General features: G+C 37.2%; 1 long non-coding RNA gene across 2 annotated transcripts; it reads left to right on the plus strand.

Annotated features, from left to right (window-relative positions):
• Positions 1 to 3,953: 3,953 nt before the first annotated feature.
• Positions 3,954 to 26,485, plus strand: LOC118895245. 2 transcript variants are annotated; one of them, XR_005019913.1, is made up of 3 exons: positions 3,954 to 3,987; positions 5,211 to 5,313; positions 26,341 to 26,485. It is a non-coding gene; the product is annotated as an uncharacterized LOC118895245 (long non-coding RNA). The 2 variants fall into 2 exon arrangements; XR_005019914.1 differs by lacking the exon at positions 26,341 to 26,485 and adding an exon at positions 7,682 to 7,795.

The following is a 26,485-nucleotide window of genomic DNA, read 5'->3' on the forward strand; positions in this document are numbered from 1 at the left end:
AAAGAAAATTAATAAAACACAGCACACAAAAATAACATTGGTAATTTTATAGTTAAAATGGGACATATGGAAATTCAGGGGTCTAAAACGTATAAAAAATAAGAACTCAAAAGAAAATTAAGGCATATAAACATATGCCTTACATAAAACGCCTAATGCAGAGGTCTCTTAATTGAAAAGAGTATTTGAAAGATCCTATTCTATGATTGATTTAGATTATATAAAAAGACAAATTTGTATTTTATGTATATATAGTATATATTATATGTGTGTGTGTGTGTGTATATATATATATATATATATAGAGAGAGAGAGAGAGAGAGAGAGAGATCTGATAACAATGAAAAGCACATCAAAAGCCAGATTATTTTTGCTGAGAAAAATAATAACTCCGCACATACCTATTTGAAGCAATAGAAGCATAAGAGAGCTATTATGGATTGAACGTGTGTCCCACCAAAATTCATACATTGAAGTCCTAATTTCTAATGTGATATCCGATTATGCATCCAATTTCTAATGCTGGGGGTGGAGTAGTTTTCCTCACACTACCAAGCAATGCTCAGACAACAGCTGGGTGTCCTACAAGTCGGTTCTGACACTATTTACCCAGAGATATTGTCAGATCCTACAGGTTAAGGGCTCAGTCCTACAAGAATGTCCCCCTCTACTTTATATGACAGGTGCAAGCCCAGGTTGTCATGTGTGCTTCTGCCTAAATGGGTATAGATTGGAGGTTCCAATAACCCCCTCCTTGGGTTAGATGAATTTGTTAGAGAGAGGCTCACAGAACTCAGAGAAACATTTTACTTACATTTACCGGTTTATTATAAAAGGATGTAATAAATGACGTGGATGAACATCTAGATAGAAGAGATTCCTAGGGCAAGATGTGTGGGAAAGGGTATGGAGCGACCATGCTTCTCTGGGTGCTCTGCTCTCCCAAGTACCCGCCTGTGTGCTCCAACCCAGAAGCTCCCCAAATCCTGTCCTTTTGGGTTTTTATGGGGTCTTCATTACATAGGCATGATTAATTAAATCATTGGCATTAGTGATCGATTTAACCTCCAACGCCTCTCCCCTCCCCAGATGTGGGGTTTCTGGGGGGGTTGGGCTGAAAGTTCCAACTCTCTCTTTGTGGTTGGTTCTCCTGGTGACCAGTGTCCATTCTTAAGTGCTTTCCAAATCACATTATTAACATAACAAAAGACATCATTATTCCTCTCATCACTTAGGAAATTCCAAGGGTTTTAAGAGCTCTGTGCAGTAAATGGAGACAAAGGTCAAATATATATTTCTTGTTATAAATCACAATATCACAGATGGTATTAGGAGGAAGGACTTTGGGAGGTAATTAGGTTTAGATGAGGTCATGAGGGTGGAGGTCCCAGGATAGAATTAGTGCCCTTATAAGAGGATGAAGAGAAACCAAAACTCTCCTCTCCAGCACGTGAGAATATAGCAAGAAGGTTGCCATCTGTAAACCAGGAAGTGGGCTTTGACCAAACACCAAATCTGCCAACACATTCATCTTGGACTTCCCAGCCTCCAGAACTATGCAAAATAAATGTTTACTGTTTAAGCCACCCAGACTATGATATTTTGTTATAAGTAGCCCAAACTCACTAAGACAAAGGCATGGGCTTATAAAATAAACATCCATGAAGATAGGTATTTAGTCTGTCTTATGTACCATGTATCCATAACTCCTAGGACAGTACTTGGAACAGAGTAGGTCTAAAATACATTATGAATAAATGAGTCAATAGATGATTCTATGTGGACAATCCACTCTAGGTAATTTATAATTAATTATATGAAAACATATACAATGACATAATTGAATAATTTATGGTAAAAACCTGAAAAACAGGAATTTGACTATAAAATTAGATGAATTATTAAGAAGCAATGTTACATATTTACTTGGAGTTGCCAGAACATGAACAACTTATTTAAATGCAAAAATATGTAAATATTCTTGAACATGGCTTTTTGAAATAAGGTCATTCATGTAGTTTAATTCTATCAAAAGAAATTTATTTTCTATAACGATGTCATCCAATAGGACAGACAATCAATTTTGCGGTAGCAGTTAATATTGCTTGATTGACATTTTGCACACTCACAAAACTTCTCTGACAGTAGAAAAACTTTGTTAAGTTACAACACACACATATATAGTCATTCCTGACCTACTCTTTTAATGATTTTGTTATTTTCTTGCAGAGTCACCTGGATATATATTAAAATAAAGTCATTTGCTGTGCTGTGACAAATATAAAAAGTGTGCAGCCAGGCTTTTCCAGAATGCCTCTTCAGGAAGGAATCATGCAAAGGACAACCTCTCTGCAGCATGGCTCAGCACATTGTTCCTTTCAGGCTAGAGCATCTCTTTATTTCATCTCTTTTCTGGTTTTCAATGGAGACTAAGGAAGGTCAAAGTGATATTTTGAGTTTAATTAGCATTGTCCACTGGGGTGGGTAGGGAAGAAGACTTTGATAAAACAAATTTCCATTGCTTACATTATACAATAACAACTACTTCGTCTATTCGTTAAACTTCCACAGTCTAACATCAATAGTCGTTTTTATCTATGCACACTAAGAACTCAGCTTTGCCTTTGCCATGGCAATGGTTTCCCTACTACTACACTATACCAGTGGGCTTTTGAAACTTAAACCTCTTCTGTTTGCATTGTTACTCCGTTGGTTACCATTCTTGCCTGTGCATCAGATCTCTGGGGTTTTCTTTAAAAGTACATGTTTGTATGACTCCAACTATATGACATTCTGGAAAAGGCAAAACTATGGGGATGATAAAAAGATCAGTAATTGCAAAGGTTGAGGGAGGGAGAGAGAGAGTGGTGAATGGGAGTACAGGGAAATTTTAGGGCAGGGAATCTACTTCATGGTAATGTAATAATGGATAAATATACATTTTTCAAAACCCATAGAACTGTACCACACAAGGAGTGAACCTTAAGGAAAACTATGGACTTTAGTTAATAATAACATATCAATATTGATTCATCAATTGCAAGAAATGGATCACAGTAGTGCAGGATGTTACTAATAGGCAAAATGGGGGTTTGGGGGTGAGGGTACATGGGAACTCTCAGTACTTTCCAATTAATTTTTCTATGAACCTAAAACTACTCTCAAAATAAAATCTATTGATTTCATTTAAAAAGTGAGTGATCTAGGGCAGATGCACATTTAGGATGCATTAAATGATTCTGATTCTCTGTCCGATGCACAGACACAGGTGGTGCAAGTCAGCTTCAGAAAACAGCTGTCCCTGAGCTGTCACGTGACATCCACTCATTGGTAGAAAACTCAGCTCTAAACAGCACTTAGAAAAAAAAATTTGTCTTTCTATTTCAACAGGTGGTTTTGGCCTTCTGTAGAGTGAATTATTTCATTCAGAGAAGATTTCCTATTTTTAATTCAAAATGTGTGTTCTGACTCACTTTTTGTTACAGAACTCAAAATTATAAGGTCTAGGTTATTTGCATTATGAAGAAGGGACAATTTATCATTTTGATAATAAAATGAGTATTAAAATATTTTACTCTCATCATCTTTGTCTACCTCACTCTTATTTCAGGTGGTGGGCAGGAATGATTTTTTCAGGCAACTTCGTACACTCAAATTCCCAGAATGAGAGTCAGAACTTGAGGTTCACATCACGATTCTTTAAAAGCAAAGGGCCTTTTCATTCTGAAAAATGCTTCTCATCATCCAAGAAAACATATTTTTACAATAGAAATTAATGCCTTAAAATACAGTTAGGACTAGATCTGACTCTGCAAAAAAGAAAGAACGACCACCCGTATGCTGACACTGGTTAGCCTGTCACAATCTTACAATACACGGGAAGTCATGACCTACATACAAACCTTCAAGCTGTGAACTTTCAAAGATGGGAAGGTGTGTGCCAGCCCCTGTATGCCAACTGTTGTACTGCACTACTGACTTTTCAAGGTACTGTACTGTAAGATTAAAAATGTTTTCCTTATGTTTTGTATTTGATTTTTTTAATGTACATATTATTTTTGTGAAAAGTATTATAAACCTGTAACAGTACAGTACTATATAGCCGATTGCATTAATTGGGTACCTAGGCTAACTTTGTTGGACTTACGAACAAACTGGACTTACAGATGCACTCTCAGAAAGGAACTCATTTGTATGTAGGGAGATTACTGTATACATTTTAAATGTAATGTCTATAAATAGAAATATTTATAAACTATAAATATTTATAAAGAAATTTAAACAGGTATGTATCCAACATTACATAAGTACACTGACTACAAAATCTTTATAGACTAGAAAATTTTAGTGGAAAATAATGTAGTCCAGTACAGTTAGGATAGATTTTTTTTTCTCTCAAAAACCTTGATCATTGCCAAACTTTGAACTATTATTACTATGGGAACATTTCTCTCCCAATATTGAATCCACATTTTAAACTATTTTTTCACTACATGGTCAAGTGCATTGTTTTTATGAATATTCGTTTTCAATATGATTACACTTGATTGACATTTTAATTCTAATGTTGTATATAAATTCTAGCTCCAAATGCAGAAGTTCGTGTTTATCATTAGAGGATGTCCATAGAGCATCGGTCACCATATATGTCTACGCTGGAGGGAAGAATGAGCAGAGCGGTTCCTCATATTATAGATGAAAGAATGCCAGAAATCAAGAAATAGCACTACAAGTGACAGCAAGCACCTACCATTTGATTTTAAAGTCACGATCTTCGACACAGTTATTCTTAAACAGTGAACGTACAATTTTTTAAAAAACATTAGCTTGCTCATGGTATTGCCTTATCTTTGTTGTGTGTCATTTATGCCATGGTTAAATTATGTGGGATTACTTCCTGAGAATCCTCTTTCATTTTTACTATTCTCAGGTTATGCGAGCAAAATAAGCCCCTCTTTTTTTCCTAATCAGAAATCACTTTATGCTGTAGTGATTTATTTATTTCAGCATTTTTAAGGGTTTAGAGGGAAAGAAAACTAGACACAGACTTAGGTTTGGAGAAACGTATTTTGGAAGAAATATTGTGTGGGTATGCAATTAAAATGTGGCCTCTATTTTGACTTTTTTTGTCTGAAACGTCTAAATGCATTAACTACATATGAGAGGAGAATACACCTCCTTTTCATTCCTTTGTTCTTTCTTTCAATCAGGCTTACAAGAGAATTCAGAGGAGACCTAGCCTGGAGAGAACTGCTGCTTTCCTGCTGTAGCATGGCTGTATTCACACCAGAACATATGCATGCACTCAACACGGTAAAATATTAACCAGAATCTTGTGGTTTTATTTAAAGGGTACATAGAAGTCCCAGCTTCTTGTTGGCTAAGTAAGTGCATATGATTTTTCTCCTTCAAGGTCCCGTAGACCAGAAATTTTTAGGATATTACAACATTACGTAGCACAACTATAGAAAGAAGGTATTTATTATTATTTATTGTTATCCTTCAACATAAATAGAAATGGCACAGCATTTTTATGTTAATAGCATGTCATTGCCAATATATTCTATCAATTAATATTAAACATTAACTTATTCATTTTTCATTTTTAGTGCTGAATGCAAATATTGATCATATTCACAAAGAAAAGTCCAGTAGCAATGGTAATCCCATTCTACTTACCCATTGTTCTGACTACTGTGTAACTGTTCCAATTTACACAAAGAACACAAATTCATTCCTATTAAATAAACCAAAAAACAAAAACAAAAAACAAATAAAAAAACAAGGCAAATAAAAAGAAAAGTCTTTGTGCTTGTAAAGATTGTTTGCTGTCTGGTCACACATGGAGATTATTGATTCAGGCCAGGCCTGGACTGTTATATTTGTCTGTGAATAACTGCCAGCAAAATTTTCTCATCTCATTATTTCATGATATTATACATTCTTAACAGCACATTTGTATTCAGCATGTGACATCCTATATGCTTCCATATATATCCTTTTGTACCTACACCTCTTCATTACTTGTTTAATAAAATCATCTCAGAGACGACCAGAGCAGACTCAATAAATAAGAGCTCATCATGAAAATGACCTGCAAATATAATACTGTCGTCATGCCCACCGGCAGTTATGACTTGATTCATACATGCATCCGTGTTGTTAAAAAGATGGTGGACCTGCATTTAAAGTGGGATTAATGACAACAGGAGTATGAGAACATTATGAAACCCATAATGAAAGCCCTCTAGAGCCAAAATCAATATGTTTGTTATTGCACAAACTTGCAAGTTACTTTAATAGGATGAATAGATCTGGGTAAAACATATAAAGTAACACATTTGAATAAGTGGTCTGCAGAATAAGATATAAAAAAGTACAAGGGAATTGAACAAAATTTAAAAAAATACATTGATATTTCTATTCCTAAGACTGCTGTGCTTCTAGGAAACATTGGTGAAAGATTTTAAGCAAGTTAGTTACTAGTGTGTTTCTAAAATAAAAATCATAAAACAAGTATAACACCGTGGCTTTACTTTAGGTATGTAATACTCAATAGTGTTAGTGATACTTAGTATATTTTCATGTGACATGGGAGAATACTAGAAAGTCATCATGCCCAGATGAGCTATTTATGAAGAGTTTGTGGAAGTGGCTGGCAGAGATTACATTGTGGATAAAGACATTATTGGAAGAAATTATAATCATGTGATAAGAAATTTCTGTGATATAATTCAAAGTTTCTTGCAAGTTGTCCTTTCCCAGGTAATTTTGTAATTATGGAATAGTAAAACTCTCCGGGGGGTGGTGTGTGTGCGCATGTGTGAGGTATCCCCTTATATTGTTCTGAAAGAAAAAGACATTGAAGCAAAACATACATAGAGAAAGCAGTTCAGATTATAAAGAAGAGTTTTATTAATTTTCATACAATGATGACATTCCTGTAACAACCTCCTGGATCAAGAAGTCCCACCAACACCCATTCCTAGTTACCAAAAAAGTAACCACTATAATGACTTCTATCCTTATTGATTAGTTTTATCTGTGTTTGACTTTTATGTAACTGAAATCTCCCAGTGTGTGATCTTTAGTGTCTGGCTTCTTGTGTTCAATCTTTTGTCGTGAGAGTTACCCACACTTCAGGAATGTATTCATTCTCACTGCTGAAAGAATTCCATTGTGTACATTTGCCATACACTATATAACCCTTCTACTTTTAGTGGATAGGTGGGTTATTTCTAGTCTGGAACTGTTACAAAAAGTGCTGCCATATGCACTTTGGTTGGGTACATTTTTTAGAATGGAAGTTCTCAGTAATGTTTATACGCCTATTCAGTTTTAGTTGGTATTCTGATAGAATACCAACTATTCCAACTTTTGGAATCTTCTGCAATCCAAATGGAGAAGGGAAGTGAGTATATAGGCTCTCCAAAGTTGCTAATTTATGTGAGAATCGATTATTATTTCAAAAGACGCTGATCATAATGTTACAGAGAAGAACAAACCTAGCTCCATATCAGATCTATTCCTTTAGCTCTAACCCTTGTGCTCTGTTGCCTGTGCTTAGTCATGCTGGTTCAGTACCTTTGTAAAACAATGTTGCCTATAGCCTGAACTATACAGGATAGCCCTTCGCCAAGGCTCTGACTTTTAAAGGTATAACACTTTGCCATTCATACAGAAATAAGAAAGTTGCAGAACAGAAAATGACAGTTGTCTTGTTGGAGGTTTATAGGAACATTGCGACCTGACCTACGTGGACGGCTGCAAGAACAAAGGATTCCAGCACCAAGAAGTCTGCAACAACCAGCCACACTCCCTCCCCATTTAGTATGAAAGAAGCCTGAATTCTAACTCCGATAAGATGGTTCTTTGGGACACTAGCCCAACAACTTTTTGGTCTTCACGTCTTTCCAAATGAAGTCACTATTTCTTGCCCCAACACCTCATCTCTCAATTCATTGGCCTGTCATGTGGCACGCAGCACAAGCTTGGACGCGGTAACAATAAAATTTTTAAGCAATAGCACCTGTCCCACACAGTAGATTAGAGCATTCCCTCATTCCCTCAGGTATAGAGTAAGTGATGGGGCAAAGAAACAAAAAACATTCTTAGGGATTTACAAGAATGAAGTAAGTTTGGAATCGCTTCATGGAAAATATTTTTCCATAAACTAAATAAGCTGACTGAGTATAGGACTGTCAGCAACCTTGATGGCTCCGTTGGGAATGAAAACCACAATTTTTATATAACTGTGCAAAACTACGTAGCTGTGTGGTTTTCTCCATCAGCAATCAGCAACCCTCATTCATGTAATAATATCCAAAATTATACACGTCAAATAGTTCTTCAAAATACTGTTATAAATTGGCAAATAAACCAGCTGGATCATGATGGCATTGCATTTCCAATTCTGCTGCTCAGAGAAAGAAATGCCAGGTATATGCTTCCTCCCTCCATTTTCGGTTCTTTTACTAAAACTTGCTTTTCTAAGGTCCCACATATTTTATTCTCTGGGCAAGTCATAGTGGACTAAAGATTAAATGTAAAGAATCACTTGGGATTATACATGGAGTATCACACTTATGAAGCTGGCATTCAGTGTAAATCCAATCTTGGGGAGAGAAGACATGCACCAGCTGTTTATCAGGCAATGGCTGGAAAGCAATGCTTCCAAAAATCATGTGTAGCATAGAAGAGGCAGTGTAATACGGTGGTTGAGGACACAGAGACTGCAGCCAGTCTTCCGAGGCAGTAATCCCAACCCCGCATCTACGTGGTCAGGTCACTTAGGTACCTTCTATGATGCAGCATTCTCATCCATGAAGTGGGATCATGATAATATCCACCCAGTGTGTTGTTTTTTTTTAAACATCTTTATTGAAGTATAATTGCTTTACAATGGTGTGTTAGTTTCTGCTTTATAACAAAGTGAATCAGTTATACATATACATATGTTCCCATATATCTTCCCTCTTGCATCTCCCTCCCTCCCACCCTCCCCATCCCACCCCTCTAGGTGGTCACAAAGCACAGAGCTGATCTCCCTGTGCTATGCGGCTGCTTCCCACTAGCTATCTATTTTACATTTGGTAGTGTATATACGTCCATGCCACTCTCTCACCCTGTCACATCTCACCCCTCCCCCTCCCCATATCCTCAAGTCCATTCTCTAGTAGGTCTGTGTCTTTATTCCCGTCTTGCCACCAGGTTCTTCATGGACTTTTTTTTTTTTTCCCCTTAGATTCCGTATATATGTGGTAGCATACTGTATTTGTTTTTCTCTTTCTGACTTACTTCACTCTGTATGACAGACTCTAACTCTATCCACCTCATTACAAATACCTCCATTTCATTTCTTTTTATGGCTGAGTAATATTCCATTGTATATATGTGCCACATCTTCTTTATCCATTCATCTCTCGATGGACATTTAGGTTGCTTCCATGTCCTGGCTATTGTAAATAGAGCTGCAATGAACATTTTGGTACATGACTATTTTTGAACTATGGTTTTCTCAGGGTATATGCCCAGTAGTGGGATTGCTGGGTCGTATGTTAGTTCTATTTTTAGTATTTTAAGGAACCTCCATACTGTTCTCCATAGTGGCTGTATCCATTTACATTCCCACCAACAGTGCAAGAGTGTTCCCTTTCCTCCACACCCTCTCCAGCATTTATTGTTTCTAGATTTTTTGATGATGGCCATTCTGACCGGTGTGAGATGATATCTCATTGTAGTTTTGATTTGCATTTCTCTAATGATTAATGATGTTGAGCATTCTTTCATGTGTCTGTTGGCAAGCTGTATAACTTCTTTGGAGAAATGTCTATTTAGGTCTTCTGCCCATTTGTGGATTGGGTGGTTCGTTTTTTTGTTATTGAGCTGCATGAGCTGCTTGTAAATATTGGAGATTTATCTTTTGTCAGTTGCTTCATTTGCAAATATTTTCTCCCATTCTGATGGTTGTCTTTTGGTCTTGTTTATGGTTTCCGTTGCTGTGCAAAAGCTTTGAAGTTTCATTAGGTCCCATTTGTTTATTTGTGTTCTTATTTCCATTTCTCTAGGAGCTGGGTCAAAAATAATCTTGCTGTGATGTATGTCATAGAGTGTTCTGCCTATGTTTTCCTCTAAGAGTTTGATAGTGTCTGGCCTTACACTTAGGTCTTTAATCCATTTTGAGTTTATTTTTGTGCATGGTGTCAGGGAGTGTTCTAATTTCATACTTTTACATGCATCTGTCCAATTTTCCCAGCACCACTTATTGAAGAGGCTGTCTTTTCTCCACTGTATATGATTGCCTCCTTTATCAAAGATAAGGTGACCATATGTGCATGGGTTTATCTCTGGGCTTTCTATCCTGTTCCATTGATCTATATTTCTGTTTTTGTGCCAGTACCAAACTGTCTTGATTACTGTAGATTTGTAATATAATCTGAAGTCATGGAGCCTGATTCCTCCAGCTCCATTTTTCGTTCTCAAGATTGCTTTGGCTATTCGGGGTCTTTTGTGTTTCCATACAAATTGTATGGAAATTTTTTGTTCTACTTCTGTGAAAAATGCCAGTGGTAGTTTGATAGGGATTGCATTGAATCTGTAGATTGCTTTGGGTAGTAGAGTCATTTTCACAATGTTGATTCTTCCAATCCAAGAACATGGTATATCTCTCCATCTATTTGTATCTTCTTTAATTTCTTTCATCAGTGTCTTATAATTTTCTGCATACAGGTCTTTTGTTTCCTCAGGTAGGTTTATTCCTAGATATTTTATTCTTTTTGTTGCAATGGTAAACGGGAGTGTTTTCTTAATTTCACTTTCAGATTTTTCGTCATTAGTGTATAGAAATGCAAGAGATTTCTGTGCATTAATTTTGTATCCTGCTACTTTACGAAATTCATTGATTAGCTCTAGGAGTTTTCTGGTATCATCTTTAGGATTCTCTATGTATAGTATCATGTCATCTGCAAACAGTGACAGCTTTACTTCTTCTTTTCCGATTTGGATTCCTTTTATTTCTTTTTCTTCTCTGATTGCTGTGGCTAACACTTCCAAAACTATGTTGAATAATAGTGGTGAGAGTGGGCAACCTTGTCTTATTCCTGATCTTAGTGGAAATGGTTTCAGTTTTTCACCATTGAGAACAATGTTGGCTGTGGGTTTGTCATATATGGCCTTTATTATGTTGAGGAAAGTTCCCTCTATGCCTACTTTCTGCAGGTCTTTTATCATAAATGGGTGTTGAATTTTGTCGAAAGCTTTCTCTGCATCTATTGAGATGATCACATGGTTTTTCTCCTTCAATTTGTTAATATGGTGTATCACATTGATTGATTTGAGTATATTGAAGAATCCTTGCATTGCTGGAATAAACCCCACTTGATCATGATGTATGATCCTTTTAATGTGCTGTTGGATTCTGTTTGCTAGTATTTTGTTGAGGATTTATGCCTCTATGTTCATCAGTGATATTGGCCTGTAGTTTTCTTTCTATGTGACATCTTTGTCTGGTTTTTGTATCGGGGTGATGGTGGCCTCGTAGAATGAGTTTGGGAGTGTTCTTCCCTCTGCAATATTTTGGAAGAGTTTGAGAAGGATAGGTGTTAGCTCTTCTCTAAATGTTTGATAGAATTCGCCTGTGAAGTCATCTGGTCCTGGGCTTTTGTTTGTTGGAAGGTTTTTAATCACAGTTTCAATTTCAGTGCCTGTGATTGGTCTGTTCATATTTTCTATTTCTTCCTGGTTCAGTCTCGGCAGGTTGTGCATTTCTAAGAATCTGTCCATTTCTTCCAGGTTGTCCATTTTATTGGCATAGAGTTGCTTGTAGTAATCTCTCATGATCGTTTGTATTTCTGCAGTGTCAGTGGTTACTTCTCCTTTATCATTTCTAATTCTGTTGATTTGAGTCTTCTCCCTTTTTCTCTTGATGAGTCTGGCTAATGGTTTATCAATTTTGTTTATCTTCTCAAAGAATCAGCTTTTACTTTCATTGATCTTTGCTATTGTCTCCTTCATTTCTTTTTCATTTATTTCTGACCTGATCTTTATGGTTTCTTTCCTTCTGCTAGCTTTGGGGTTTTTTTGTTCCTTTTTCTCTAATTGCTTTAGGTGCAAGGTTAAGTTGTTTATTCGAGATGTTTCCTGTTTTTTGAGGTAGGCCTGTATTGCTATAAACTTCCCTCTTAGCACTGCTTTTGCTGTGTCCCATAGTTTTTGGGTCGTCGTGTCTCCATTGTCATTTGTTTCTAGGTATTTTTTGATTTCCCCTTTGATTTCTTCAGTGATCACTTCGTTATTAAGTAGTGTATTGTTTAGCCTCCATGTGTTTGTATTTTTTACAGATCTTTTCCTGTAATTGATATCTAGTCTCATAGCGTTGTGGTCGGAAAAGATACTTGATACGATTTCAATTTTCTTAAATTTACCAAGGCTTGATTTGTGACCCAAGATGTGATCTATCCTGGAGAATGTTCCATGAGCACTTGAGAAAAATGTGTATTCTGTTGTTTTTGAGTGGGATGTCCTATAAATATCAATTAAGTCCATCTTGTTTAATGTATCATTTAAAGCTTGTGTTTCCTTATTTATTTTCATTTTGGATGATCTGTCCATTGGTGAAAGTGGGGTGTTAAAATCCCCTACTATGATTATGTTGCTGTTGATTTCCCCTTTTATGGCTGTTAGTATTTGCCTTATGTATTGAGGTGCTCCTATGTTGGGTGCATAAATATTTACAATTGTTATACCTTCCTCTTGGATCAATCCCTTGATCATTTTATAGTGTCCTTCTTTGTCTCTTGTAATAGTCTTTATTTTAAAGTCTATTTTGTCTGATATGAGAATTGCTACTCCAGCTTTCTTTTGATTTCCATTTGCATGGAATATCTTTTTCCATCCCCTCACTTTCAGTCTGTATGTGTCTCTAGGTCTGAAGTGGGTCTCTTGTAGACAGCATATATATGGGTCTTGTTTTTGTATCCATTCAGCCAGTCTGTGTCTTTTGGTGGGAGCATTTAATCCATTTACCTTCAAGGTAATTATCAATATGTATGTTCCTATTCCCATTTTCTTAAATGTTTTGGGTTTGTTATTGTATGTGTTTTCCTTCTCTTGTGTTTCTTGCCTAGAGAAGTTCCTTTAGCATTTGTTGTAAAGCTGGTTTGGTGGTGCTGAACTCTCTCAGCTTTTGCTTGTCTGTAAAGGTTTTAATTTCTCCTTCACATCTGAATAAGATCCTTGCTGGGTGGAGTAATCTTGGCTGTAGGTTTTTCTCCTTCATCACTTTAAGTATATCCTGCCACTCCCTTCTGGCTTGCAGAGTTTCTGCTGAAAGATCAGCTGTTAAGCTTATGGGGATTCCCTTGTGTGTTATTTGTTGTTTTTCCCTTGCTGCTTTTAATATGTTTTCTTTATATTTAATTTTTGACAGTTTGATTAATATGTGTCTTGGCGTGTTTCTCCTTGGGTTTATCCTGTATGGGACTCTCTGTGCTTCCAGGACTTGATTAACTATTTCCTTTCCCATATTAGGGAAGTTTTCAACTATAATCTCTTCAAATATTTTCTCAGTCCCTTTCTTTTTCTCTTCTTCTCCTGAGACCCCTATAATTCAAATGTTAGTGCGTTTAATGTTGTCCCAGAGGTCTCTGAGACTGTCCTCAGTTCTTTTCATTCGTTTTTCTTTATCCTGCTCTGCAGTAGTTATTTCCACCATTTTATCTTCTAGGTCACTTATCCATTCTTCTGCCTCAGTTATTCTGCTATTGACCTCATGTAGAGTATTTTTAATTTCATTTATTGTGTTTTTTATCCTTGCTTGGTTCCTCTTTAGTTCTTCTACGTTCTTGTTAAATGTTTCTTGCATTTTGTCTATTCTATTTCCAAGATTTTGGATCATCCTTACTATCATTATTCTGAATTCTTTTTCAGGTAGACTACCTATTTCCTCTTCATTTGTTAGGTCTTGTGTGTTTTGACCCTGCTCCTTCATCTGCTGTGTGTTTTTCTGTCTTCTCATGTTGCTTATCTTACTGTGTTTGGGGTCTCCTTTTCACAGGCTGCAGGTTCGTAGTTCCCGTTGTTTTAGGTATCTGTACCCAGTGGCTAAGGTTGGTTCAGTGGGTTGTGTAGGCTTCCTGATGGAGGGAACTAGTGCCTGAGTTCTGGTGGATGAGGCTGGATCTTTTCTGTCTGGTGGGCACGTCCACGTCTGGTGGTGTATTTTGGGGTGTCTGTGGCCTTATTATGATTTTAGGCAGCCTCTCTGCTAAGGGATGGGGCTGAGTTCCTGACTTGCTAGTTGTTTGGCATAGGGTGTCCAGCACTGTAGCTTGCTGGTCGTTGAGTGAAGCTGGGTCTTGATGTTGAGATGGAGATCTCTGAGAGATTTTTGCCATTTGGTATTACGTGGAGCTGGGAGGTCTCTTGTGGACCAGTGTCCTGAAGTTGGCTCTCCCACCTCAGAGGCACGGCCCTGATGCCTGGCTGGAGCACCAAGAGCCTTTCATCCACACGGCTCAGAGTAAAAGGGAGAAAAATTAGAAAGAAAGAAAGAAAGAAAGAGGCTATAATATAGTGAAGTAAAATAAAGCTATTATAAAGCAAAGCTATACAGACAAAATCTCCCCCAGAAGCATATACATATACACTCACAAAAAAAAGAAATGGGGAAAAATTAATATATCCAGCTCCCAAAGTCCACCTCCTGAATTTGGGATGATTCGTTGTCTATTCAGGTATTCCACAGATGCAGGTATATCAAGTTGTTTGTGGAGCTTTCATCCGCTGCTCCTGAGGCTGCTGGGAGGTGTTTCCCTTTCTCTTCTTTGTTCGCACAGCTCCCGGGTTCAGCTTTGGATTTGGACCCGCCTCTGCATGTAGGTCGCCTGAGGGCGTCTGTTCCCCGCCCAGACAGGACGGGGTTAAAGGAGCAGCTGCTTCGGGGGCTCTGGCTCACTCAGGCGGGGGGAGGGAGGGGTACGGAGGAGGCGGGGCGAGCCTGCGGCGTCAGAGGCGTCGTGACGTTGCAGCAGCCCGAGGCGCGCCGTGCGTTCTCCCGGGGAAGTTGTCCCCGGATCACGGGAGCCTGGCCGTGGCGGGCTGCACCGGCTCCCGGGAGGGGCGGTGTGGAGAGTGACCTGTGCTCGCACACAGGCTTCTTGGTGGCGGCAGCAGCAGCCTTAGCGTCTCAGGCCCGTCTCTGGGGTCCGCGCTGATGGCCGTGGCTCGCGCCCGTCTCTGGAGCTCGTTTAGGCGGCGCTCTGAATCCCCTCTCCTCGCGCACCAGGAAACAAAGAGGTAAGAAAAAGTCTCTTGCCTCTTCGGCAGCTGCAAACCTTTTCCCGGACTCCCTCCCGGCTAGCCGTGGTGCAGTAACCCCTTCAGGCTGTGTTCACGCCGCCAGCCCCAGTCCTCTCCCTGCGATCTGACCGAAGCCCGAGCCTCAGCTCCCAGCCCCGCCCGCCCCGGCGGGGGAGCAGACAAGCCTCTCGGGCTGGTGAGTGCTGCTCGGCGCCGAGCCTCCGTGCGGGAATCTCTCCGCTTTGCCCTCCGCACCCCTGTGGCTCCGAAGCTCCCCCCTCCATCACCCGTAGTGTCCACCCGCGAAGGGGCTCCTAGTGTGTGGACACCTTTCCTCCTTCACGGCTCCCTCCCGCTGGTGCAGGTCCCGTCCCTATTCTTTTGTCTCTGTTATTTCTTTTTTCTTTTGCCCTACCCAAGTACGTGGGGGAGTTTCTTGCCTTTTGGGAGGTCTGACGTTTTCTGCCAGCGTTCAGTGGGTGTTCTGTGGGAGCAGTTCCACGTGTAGATGTATTTCTACTGTATCTGTGGGAAGGAAGGTGATCTCCGCGTCTTACTCTTCTGCCATCTTCTCTCCCCCCACTCACTGTGTTTTTATGAGGAGAAGATGAGTTAGCCTTTTATATAAAGCACTCGGAACAATAGCTGTACTATAAGTAAAATACCAGTATTTCTTAAGTAAATAAGTGCTGTCCATAAAGGTTATTAAATCTTTTGTACCCTACAAGACCCGAAATATATAAAGATAAACAATGTCACCTATGCCAATGTTGCTATTATTTTTATTGAAAAAAAATGTGTGATCTTGCTGGACTTCATTAAAATGAAAAGCTGCTCTGCAAAAGAAAGGGCCAAGAGAATGAGAAGACAAGCCACAGACTGAGAGACAATATTTGCAAAAGACACGTCTGATAAAGGATTGCTATTCAAAAATATACAAATACTCTTAAAACTCAACAATAAGAAAGCAAACAAGAAAATGGACCAAAGACCTTCAGAGACACCTCACAAAAGAAGATACATAGATGGGAATAAACATGTGAAAAGATGTTCCCTATCATATGTCATAAGAAAAATACAAATTAAGACAGCAATGAGATGCCACTACACACTATTAGAATGGCCAAAATCTAGAACACTGACACCACCAAATGCTGGTGTGGATGTGGAGCAACAGGAATTCACATTCACTGCTGGGGGAAATGTAAACTGGTACAGCCACTGTGGAAGACAGGAAAAGGAAGAAAAACATATGTAAGTATCTAAGGAGATGGCATGAGTTTAGTTTAATTTCAGTAAATCTTGAGTACATTTACTTTTCCAGAAATCAGCATTCTGGATCAGTGAATATTAGTATCCTGCTGTGAAATAAAGGAGATAATTTAGTTTTTCATCTTTGAATGATTTCAAGGTGTAATTTTATATAAAGGACATTAAAAACCTAAAGCCATATTTAAAGCAAGGCAATTCATACATTTCTTTTGAAGCTTAGTTGTAAACATAGAGTAAAACCTCATTAATTTAAATAATTGAAGGAGAAGCTTTTTTAAAGTCAGCCTGGAAATTATGTTGGCAAAATGTTGCCTATTATAATTCCTCCTGGGCTTACTCTAATAAATAAATATGAATCATGCAATTATCACATTGTTTGTATGCAAATGAATCCTGCTAAAATGTTTAAAAATGATTAAACAAGTTCAATATTCTGGTTTTTCCCTCTGGTACTGTTGAGAAATACCTGTTAAAATTTGAAAAAGTTACACAACTTTTCTGGGGCTTAGTTTACTCATTTGCAAAAGGGGCTGAAGCTTGATGATTTCTAATTCCATTTCACATCTACCCAGTTATTTTCTGTGATCTATTGTATTCTTTAAAATTTAAAATTACTTTGAGAAGACGTTTCAAATTACTTGAAAATAAATACTTGGGTTACTTGTTTTGTGCCATCCCCCTGCCCCCCCCCACTCCAAGGAGAATAAATAAGAAACAACCTGGGTGATGTAGTCACCTGCCATAGCATGACTCTCTGTTCATGCGGTACATATGTACTCAGCAGCTGGACTCTGCTTATTTGAGCCACCTGGCCAAGGAGGCAGCTACTGTGTTTCAAGACAAAACATGAGTCAACCTGGAACTCAGCTCTCAAGTCTTACGTTGTGTGACCTTATGGATGAACACCAGGGCCATCATCTATGAAGCAGGATTGGGAGTGGTGAAAAATAAAATCTACTTTACTGTTTTGTTTTTTTTTTTTTGCACAGGTTAAAGAAAAGTGCTTTGCATTTAGATGTACTCAATGACAATTAGATTTTTTATCTGTACTCAGAAGAGTAATTCAGACACCTGTGTTAGAACTTTTTGCCTCAGTATACATAAGAGAATGGAGACACTGCAATTGTTTCAATATTTCTTCTCCTATCCACTGAGAATTAGAAAAAAATAAAGGGATAAATCTTTAAAAAATTCATCTAAGTGTTAGCTTCCAAAAACACTTTAAAGCATGAAAAATTTTGAGTGTGATAGCACAACTTAATATGAAGACAAACTAGATATAGGCCATAAATGTATTGCAAAAATTTTTAAAATGTTACTATTCCCAGATTATACTTATTTTATATTATTTTTTCTTATTTTTTACATTGCGTTGCATCCAGTGCTTAACATAATGTCTTGCAATAAAACGAATCTAATATGTATTTCTTGAATGAATAGAATAAACAAATGAATAAATAAGAGGGTAAAACAATATAGTAACATTATAAATTATAAACAATAAGTTGATGAGACTGAGACAATGAGATGATAAGAGATTTCAAATTCCAATCTACTCATTTCAGAAGAGAAAATGCAGAGCAGAGCTTTTAATTAAGATTGCCAGGGTCACACTCAAAAATAACTACCAAATTAAAACACTGGTCTTCCAATGTCAATACTATTTTATTCGTTTAATTTTATTATAAAATATTACACGTATAGAAAATGCACATAAAATGTTCAATATAATGAGTAATGATGAAAGAAACATCTTTGGAATTATCAAATAAGTACAGAAATGGAATATTGTCAGCACTTTAGAAGCCACTCATGTGTCCTATCACATATACAATACCAGCTCCCCACAAGTAACCAATATTCTACCATTCTTTGCAATTACTTTCTTGTTTCCATCATAGTTTTACCAAGTATCAATGTATCCCTAAATAGCATAGATCGTTTTTTTTCTAGGATTTAATAGCACATAAATAGATATATACAGTATATTATTTCGTGTTTATCTTCTTTCACTCACTATTATGTATGTTTGCCAGTTTCATACATGTTTTTGCTTGCAGCTCCCATGTATACTTCCTACTTGCTGTATGTAATTCTATTATGATAAGAATCACTATGTTTAATTCCTTCTAATTGATGGGCACATGGCGATTTTCTCATTTGGGGCAATTATAAACAATGGCGCTATGAATATTTTTTCCATGTCTCTTGGCACACGCGTGCATGCATTTCTCTAGGACATATTCCTAGGAATGGAATTGCTATCGCATGAGTTATTTATATATGCCAACTTAGCAGATCCCCAGACAGAATCTAGCTCTTTTACAGAGTAGCTATACCTATTTATACTCCTAATGGCAGTGTTTAAGAAAATGTATTGCTCTACATTATCACCAGAAAGAGTATTATAAGGTATTTTCATTGTTTTTCTGATTTGTGTACCTACACCTTACTTCTCTTTCCTCACCATGTCCTACCACATAAAATCTTTCACTGTATCCTTTTGGAATTCAACTGTCCATTAACAGCAAGTAGTTCTACATCCCCAATCTTCTTGAGTATTCTTTTCACCTGGCTTTCTCTCAAGAGAAGAGATTCCTGTTCATTTCTGGAGTGATGGCATTTTTCTGCCACAACACTTTGGCCTCTGGGCTTGGATATAGGCATGTTTTTTGTTCCTAATTACTTACAATTTTCAGATCAATTTCCTCCACCCACATTAAAAAAAATCTAATCTCCTATCATCAGATTAATCTATGAATCTGTCATTTATCATCTCATCTTCTCAATACCTGGTCATTCCCTGGAATTTCTAAATGAATTGAACTTCTGTTCAAAGTACTGTCTAATTCCAAAATTAGTTCTTGTCTATTTCAGTGTACATATAGATAATGTTTCCAACAACTCGAATTTAGTTCCATAAATTCCTCCACTCAACACCAGAATCACCACTGAAGTGTCATCATTACTTATAATTGCAATGCCTTATATAGTCACAATTTCATGCATAAGTCCCTAGCCACTATCTCTTAGCTTTCCAGGTTTGTTTGTGTGCTCCCTAATTCAACCAGGATGTCCAAATAATTGGCCATCCCACAATTTTATGCTCCTTCACCCCTGGCGGTGCTCTTCACCCTTCTCATCCTACTTCAGTTCGTGGTCAATCATGATAACTATTCCCTTGCATCTACCCTTGAATTCTAGGCACCTGCCTCACCTTTTCCTACAATTGGCTAAACAATAACCATGGTTTAATTCAATCTCTGATTTCTTTTAGCTTGAAACCCAGTGTTACTCTTTGTGATTAAAGAAAATGCACATACATATTTAAATACATGTTCGAAAAGAAAAATTGGGTTTTTAATGCTTCTGGAGAACAGTACTATATTTATCTAATCCATTTATTCTCCTAATGTCCCAGAGTATCATTTCACTCTTTATTTTCTCTCCTAAAACCCCTTCTACATTCTCTACCCCATCTACACTCTTATGTAAAGACCATGCTTCTGAATTCACTGGGAAAATTGAAGCACACAAAAGAATATGGACACTCTCCCCAGGACATCTATTCACATACAAGCATCTGTACTCATTTGAAGAAACTTTCTGCCCTTTGTGAGAAATGAACTCTTCATTTACCTAATGCCCATTGTTCAGTCCATGTCCTTGATCCCCTCTTCTGTTCCTTGCTCAGGCATTGCTCCAACATTATTCTCTTCTCTACATCATTAAAAACTTCCCCCTCTAATTGATTATTTCAATCAGCATAGAAAACTATATAGTTTTAAGTTTTTCCTATCTTAAGTAAAACTTTTTGACCCTTTTTCTCTAAAGTCCTTGGTCTCCTTTGCAGCAAAACTCTGTGGGAAATAGTTGTAAACATTCACTGCCTTGAAATGAGCATTTCACATTCTCTCCCAGGTTGAGGATTTACCCTTGCCATTTAGCCAAAACTGCTCTTCTTGCCAAGGTCACCAGTGTACTTAACGTGTTATACAAAACTGCAGTACCTATCGCTGCCATTTGACACAATTAACACTCTCTCCTCTTTGATATTTTCTTCACTTGGCTTATAGCTTAGCCTGCCCTCTTGGATTTCCTCCTGCCTCACTGGCTGTTCTCCATGAGTCTTCTTTGCATCTTTCCCTCTCTTCTATAAGACTTTTACTACTGGAGTACCTTAAGAATATCACTTCTTGGTTCTCTTCTCTGCCTAAACCCACCCTATAATAATCTGATCCTATGTAATGGCATTAGACATAATATACAAGATCACGGCATCAACTCAGACTCATATGAGTCAGAAATATTACCCAGTATTAAAAATTACTAATAAATGTTAAGGCATGGTTGAAGTAGACGGAGGTCCATGACCGTTAACACAGATCCACAGGTGCTTTAATCTGTCTTGGACATACTCTGAGCCCAGATTAACACAAGTGCTCGCTAAGCGATGCATTTGCTTGAGATCATTTACAAAGAAGGGGCCGTTTTGATCAAGAAATTAAATCATTTTATACCCATATAACTAAATAAGTTATATAACATATTCCAGGGATCACTCACATAAATTCATAGATTATAGGTATACTGTAAGCGATTTTAGATCAGCTGCGTCTGTTTAAAACCACTCCAAAGGTAGAGTCTTCTGCTAGCAAACAACGTTTGTTTATTTACCAGTAAGATTCCAATTCGTATATTCATAAGGAGATTTGAACAACTAATTTACCTTCTTTATTTTCCCTGGTACAAGGAAAGTGATTGGAGAGCAAAATAGCTGTTTATACACTTCCCAGCATTGTATCACATTTTTATACTAATGACTACCAATTCATATATGCAGATAGACCCCTCTCCTGATGTGCGTAATATTTTACCCAAGGGCATTCTCAATATCTCTATTAAGATGTTAAACAGACAGCTAATACTCAACATGTCAAAAACTGAATTCCTAATAAACTGCTCTTTCTACAATCTCCCCCATAGCGACTGATGGCCATTCTTTTCTTCAAGTTCAGGAGTCATCACTTTAGGGCATCTGGGTGTAATTCAGCCCACCCCACACTTATTTTTATAAATGAAGTTGACTGGAACACAGCCTCACCTTTTGTTTATAAATCTTCTAGGGCTGCTTTCATGATACAACAGCAGATTTGAATTGTTTTAACAGAGACTGTATAGCCTGGAAAGTTTAAAATGTTTACGTTAGGGGTCTTTATAGAAAAAGTTTGCTGATCTCTCATATACAGTGATTTATAATTGTCCTTTCTTCTAATCTCATTGTTAGGTTTTCACAGAAAAGTATCGCTGTCTTCAAAATTGAGTTGTGGATTGCACCCTCCTTTTAACTTCTTAGGAATAATATTGTAATTCCAAATGTCTTCCTATTTCTATTAAGGTTTTTCTTTGATACACTTAGTATCTCTAAGTTTATTTCTTATTATTCAAGTATGTGAACATGTTCAGCTAGTTACAATGTGTACAGCGAAAATATATGGTATGCTTTTAGTCATTTGATATTTTTAAGACTTGTTTTAAAGACAAGTCTTTTTTTCTTTCTTTTCTTTCTTTTCTTTTCTTTTTTGGCCACAGTGTGCAGTTTGTGGGAACTTGGTTCCCCAACCAGGGATCGAACCCAGTCCCCCAGCAGTGAACCTGCCAAGTCCTAACCACTGGACCACCAGGGAATTCCCAAAAGTCTTCTCTTTCTATTTATGCTTTAGTTTAGATAGTGTTGTGTCCCGATCCCCCACTTCATTAATTTTCCATTCATCTCTGTTTAATCCGCTCTAAAACCCATCCATTAAGTGCTTACTTTTGATCACCGTGTTTTTGTGTATATACGTATCAGTTCATTTTTGAAATATTTGTGCCTTTTAATTTAACTTTTCGAATGCTATCAAAATACTCAAGTTTAACTGTTATATCTAATAATATAGCAATCATAAATAGAATTTGTAGTTCATGTGGGACTATTTCAATTGTCTGTGGATTCTGCTCATTCTTGACCATAATGTCTTGTTTCTTTGTGTGCCTGGTCATTTTTGACTCCATACTGGACATTGTATTGGAAAAATATTTCTAATTATACCTGTTAATTATTCTTTAGTGTGATTATATCTTCTCTCAAAGATGATTTGTTTTGCTTGCTTCTGATGCAACCTCAGAGCATACAAATCCAAGTTCAGGATTTATTTTTAAGTTCAAGCTTTGGAAGACAACTTAAAACGGGCCACTTTAGTTCAGTTGAAACTTAACTTTGATGGCAAAGACCTTTGGATCCAAGGTTAACACACTAGATGGTTAACCAGAATCCCAACATTTTTCAGACCATGGTTACTGTTTAGACCCTCAGACTAAAAACACAGATTTATTTTGAAGGTCTTTCTTCCCTGGTATAAATGTCTTCATTACTGGGATCATAGTTTTCTTTTCTCTTTGTTTCTTTGTTTGTTTGTTTGTTTCTTTCTTTCTTTCTTTCTTTCTCTCTCTCTCTCTTTCTTTCCTTCTTCCTTTTTCTTTCTCTCTCTCTATCTCTCTCCTCCCCCCCCTTCCTTCCTCCCTTCCTTCTTTCCTTTCTTCCTTCCTCTCTCTCTCTCTCCTCTCTCTCTAATTCTTCCTCAGGTCATGGCCCAGAAATCCCCCATTTTATTGCTAACTCTTTCATTCTTTTAAAAAGTCTTTAAATTATATGTTTGCAGGTGTTTTCTTGTCCTTGAGGAGAAACTTGATCCATGTTAAATAGTCTTATCCTCCATTATAGGAAGCAAGGATTACCAGCACTCCTCTGAATACATGAGTACTTCAGGGAAATTATATTCACAAATACCAGGGGTCAAATCCAGGCTGCATTAATAACTGCATGACCATAGTCAATTTTGTTAATTTCTCTGAACCTTCATATCTATCTATATATATTTTGGCAAATAACAGTGATTTTGCAGAGTTTATTGTGAGAATACAAACAATATATATATAGTAACTAACATACACATATGTCACATATAGTGGGTACCAAATAAATTACTCATTGATGTAGCAAGTGTTACCGTTACTATTATTGTTAATTCAAATTGTAATTTAAACTAAATAAACCCGTTATCATTGTCAGGTACTGTTTGAATATTTGTAGAGAAATCCTACACAGGATCAAGAGAAGGCAAAGTGTGGGAGTGAGAACAAGAGACAGAGAGGGAGACAGAGACCAGGAGTCAGGGGTAGGGGCAGGGAGGAAGAGAGCGAGGGAAAGTGTATGGTTATATAAATATTTAATAGAATCTTAAAATGATCTATTATACTTAGACATTTGGTGAGTAATTTTCTTCTCTTTTGGGTTTCTGATATTACAAATCTAACATGGAGACATAAAGTAGATTAAGAGGTTAGAATATAAGATTTACAAAAGAAAGTAAAGAAATGGAAACATTTTAACCTGTTTATAGAAAATACCTGTTGCCCTACACCTGAAAAAGTACAGTTCAGAGATTTATTCTTCATGTTAGCTGAGAGCAAAATAAGAGAAAGAGATTTAAGAAAAAGTGGGAGAACTTTGGAATAACCACAAAGAAATGTTTTCTGAATGTAAGTGGTGGTAAAAAATGAAACAACAATTTGAAGAAAGTTGCGGCTGCTCTTTCCCTGTAGAGTCTTGAAATATGATGGATAATCACATATTAAGGTAGATTAGAGCCTTTTTGGAAGGTAGAAGACACATTAGATGACCGCCCTGAGGTTCTTTTAATTTAATTCTGTTTTTCAAGACCACAAAATTATAACTGTGTTCCAAGAACAAAATGGCCATTTAACAATACATCTTACGAGTTCTCCCCACAACCCAAAAAGCTGCCTCGTACAATGATTTAAATTTTATCTACAAATATTGTCATGCATAAGATTTGCACTATAGTATCCTAAAGAATTTGTTTTGACTCAGGACAATCCTAAACAATAAAAATTTAAGTGTACTATTTTAATTAAGCTATCAGAGTTTCATCTTTCTCATTTATAAAATGGAACTAATAATCACATAGCCGATCTAAGGATTTAATAAATAAAATAATATGAATCAAACTAGCACTATGCCTAATGAGCAGTAGTTTCTTAAGAATACTAAGTTATGGGCGTTCTCAATGCAAAAATAAAAACAGGGAGTAAACTGAGAATGGACAAGCTCATGATAACATTTTGCAAGAACCCCCCCTAAATTTTATTAAGTACAGTCAAGGAAAAGTGATCCAATGTAATGTTGAGTAGTTAAAAAGCAAAATTATCTACTTTTGTTATCATTTCATGTGACCTTGATTTTTTACTTCCAATATTTGGCATTAGAAGCATTTTTATAAACTGCCTCAAAATCTCCTTCCTTTTCCTCTTCTTCCTACTCCTCCCCCTCCCCCTCCCCTTCCCTCTCTCTTCTTCTTTAGTTGTATTTGACTGTTTCTTTACTCCTACTTGATTTTGCAGCCTGGGGCACAAAACTACTCTGTCCCAGTGTCTTCATATTGTTGTTGTAAAGATTAAACTATTTAACACATTTAGATCATTGAAGATAGTGCTTCACATATAGTAAAAAAATAAATCAGTTGTTTTCACGGTCTGGATTTTGCCTTTTATAGAAAGCAATGACTCTACTTAACCCCAGCTTAACACTGTAAAGTGTGTTCAGTAGTTATTGAAGTTGTTATAAGATATGAATGTGTTAATATTTGTGATGCATTACAGTGTCTGGCACATAGCAAGCATTAAATGTGTGTTGTGTTGTTTTTTTTTTTTTTTTTCAATTGATATACCAGCACAGTAATCATACTATAGAGTGTTATATTGCAAGAAGCGTAGCCATCTAACAAAATATGTATATATGTGTTTATGTCTGTTTAAAGCAAGACATGGATGTTTTGGAAGTATTAAAATTTCACAGAATATGATAATCATTCTAATGAAAATTCATCCTATCAGATGAGCTAAGGGGTGTTTAGAAAAATAAATCTAATTCAGGAAAAAAATTTTAAATCTTAATTACTAATAAAATTTACTCCTATAAGGTTAAAACTAACAACTACACATTAAATCACCAAATTTATTATGAGTAACTTAGAACTTTAAAAAGTTATTCTTTATTTCAACTTTATATTTGTATATGACATGTCTATTGTTGCCAAGGAACTGGTGACAATCGGTAGTCAACCTAACATTTCTGGAGAGAGATTAGGCCATAATAATAGTAGTGAGTGAAATTTCTTGCATGAATTATCTGCTATATACTTAAGAGAAACCTTGTGTGCTTGCTTCAGTTTGATACTCATAACAGCTTTATGAGACAGGTACTATGGATTTTTTTTTTTTTTTTTAAAGAAATTCACGTTCTTTTATTTATTTATTTATGACTGTGTTGAGTCTTCGTTTCTGTGCGAGGGCTTTCTCTAGTTGCGGCAAGTGGGGACCACTCTTCATCGCGGTGCGCGGGCCTCTCACCATCGCAGCCTCTCTTGCTGCGGAGCACAGACTCCAGACGCGCAGGCTCAGTAATTGTGGCTCACGGGCCCAGTTGCTCCGCGGCATGTGGGATCTTCCCAGACCAGGGCTCGAACCCGTGTCCCCTGCATTGGCAGGCAGATTCTCAACCACTGCGCCACCAGGGAAGCCCGGTACTATGGATTTTTATTATTTTTCATTCTATGTAGGAGGAGACTAAGGCACAGAAAGATAAATAGCTCAAGGCAAAGAAGCTAGTAATGACAGAGCTGAGATTCAATGTAGATTTTCCTTTTCTAGCATCAAAACTATCAGTCACTAGACCAACCTGACAGTAAAGCTCCTGGAAGACACATCTCCTGGTTGCTGTTATGGTGTCACTGTAAGGATGGCACCATCTATGCTGCAGTTCCCAAACTGTGTGCCGGGGTGCCTGGGTTCTAAC

This window comes from Balaenoptera musculus, chromosome 5 (genome assembly GCF_009873245.2).
Source record: "Balaenoptera musculus isolate JJ_BM4_2016_0621 chromosome 5, mBalMus1.pri.v3, whole genome shotgun sequence".
Classification (NCBI taxonomy): domain Eukaryota; kingdom Metazoa; phylum Chordata; class Mammalia; order Artiodactyla; family Balaenopteridae; genus Balaenoptera; species Balaenoptera musculus.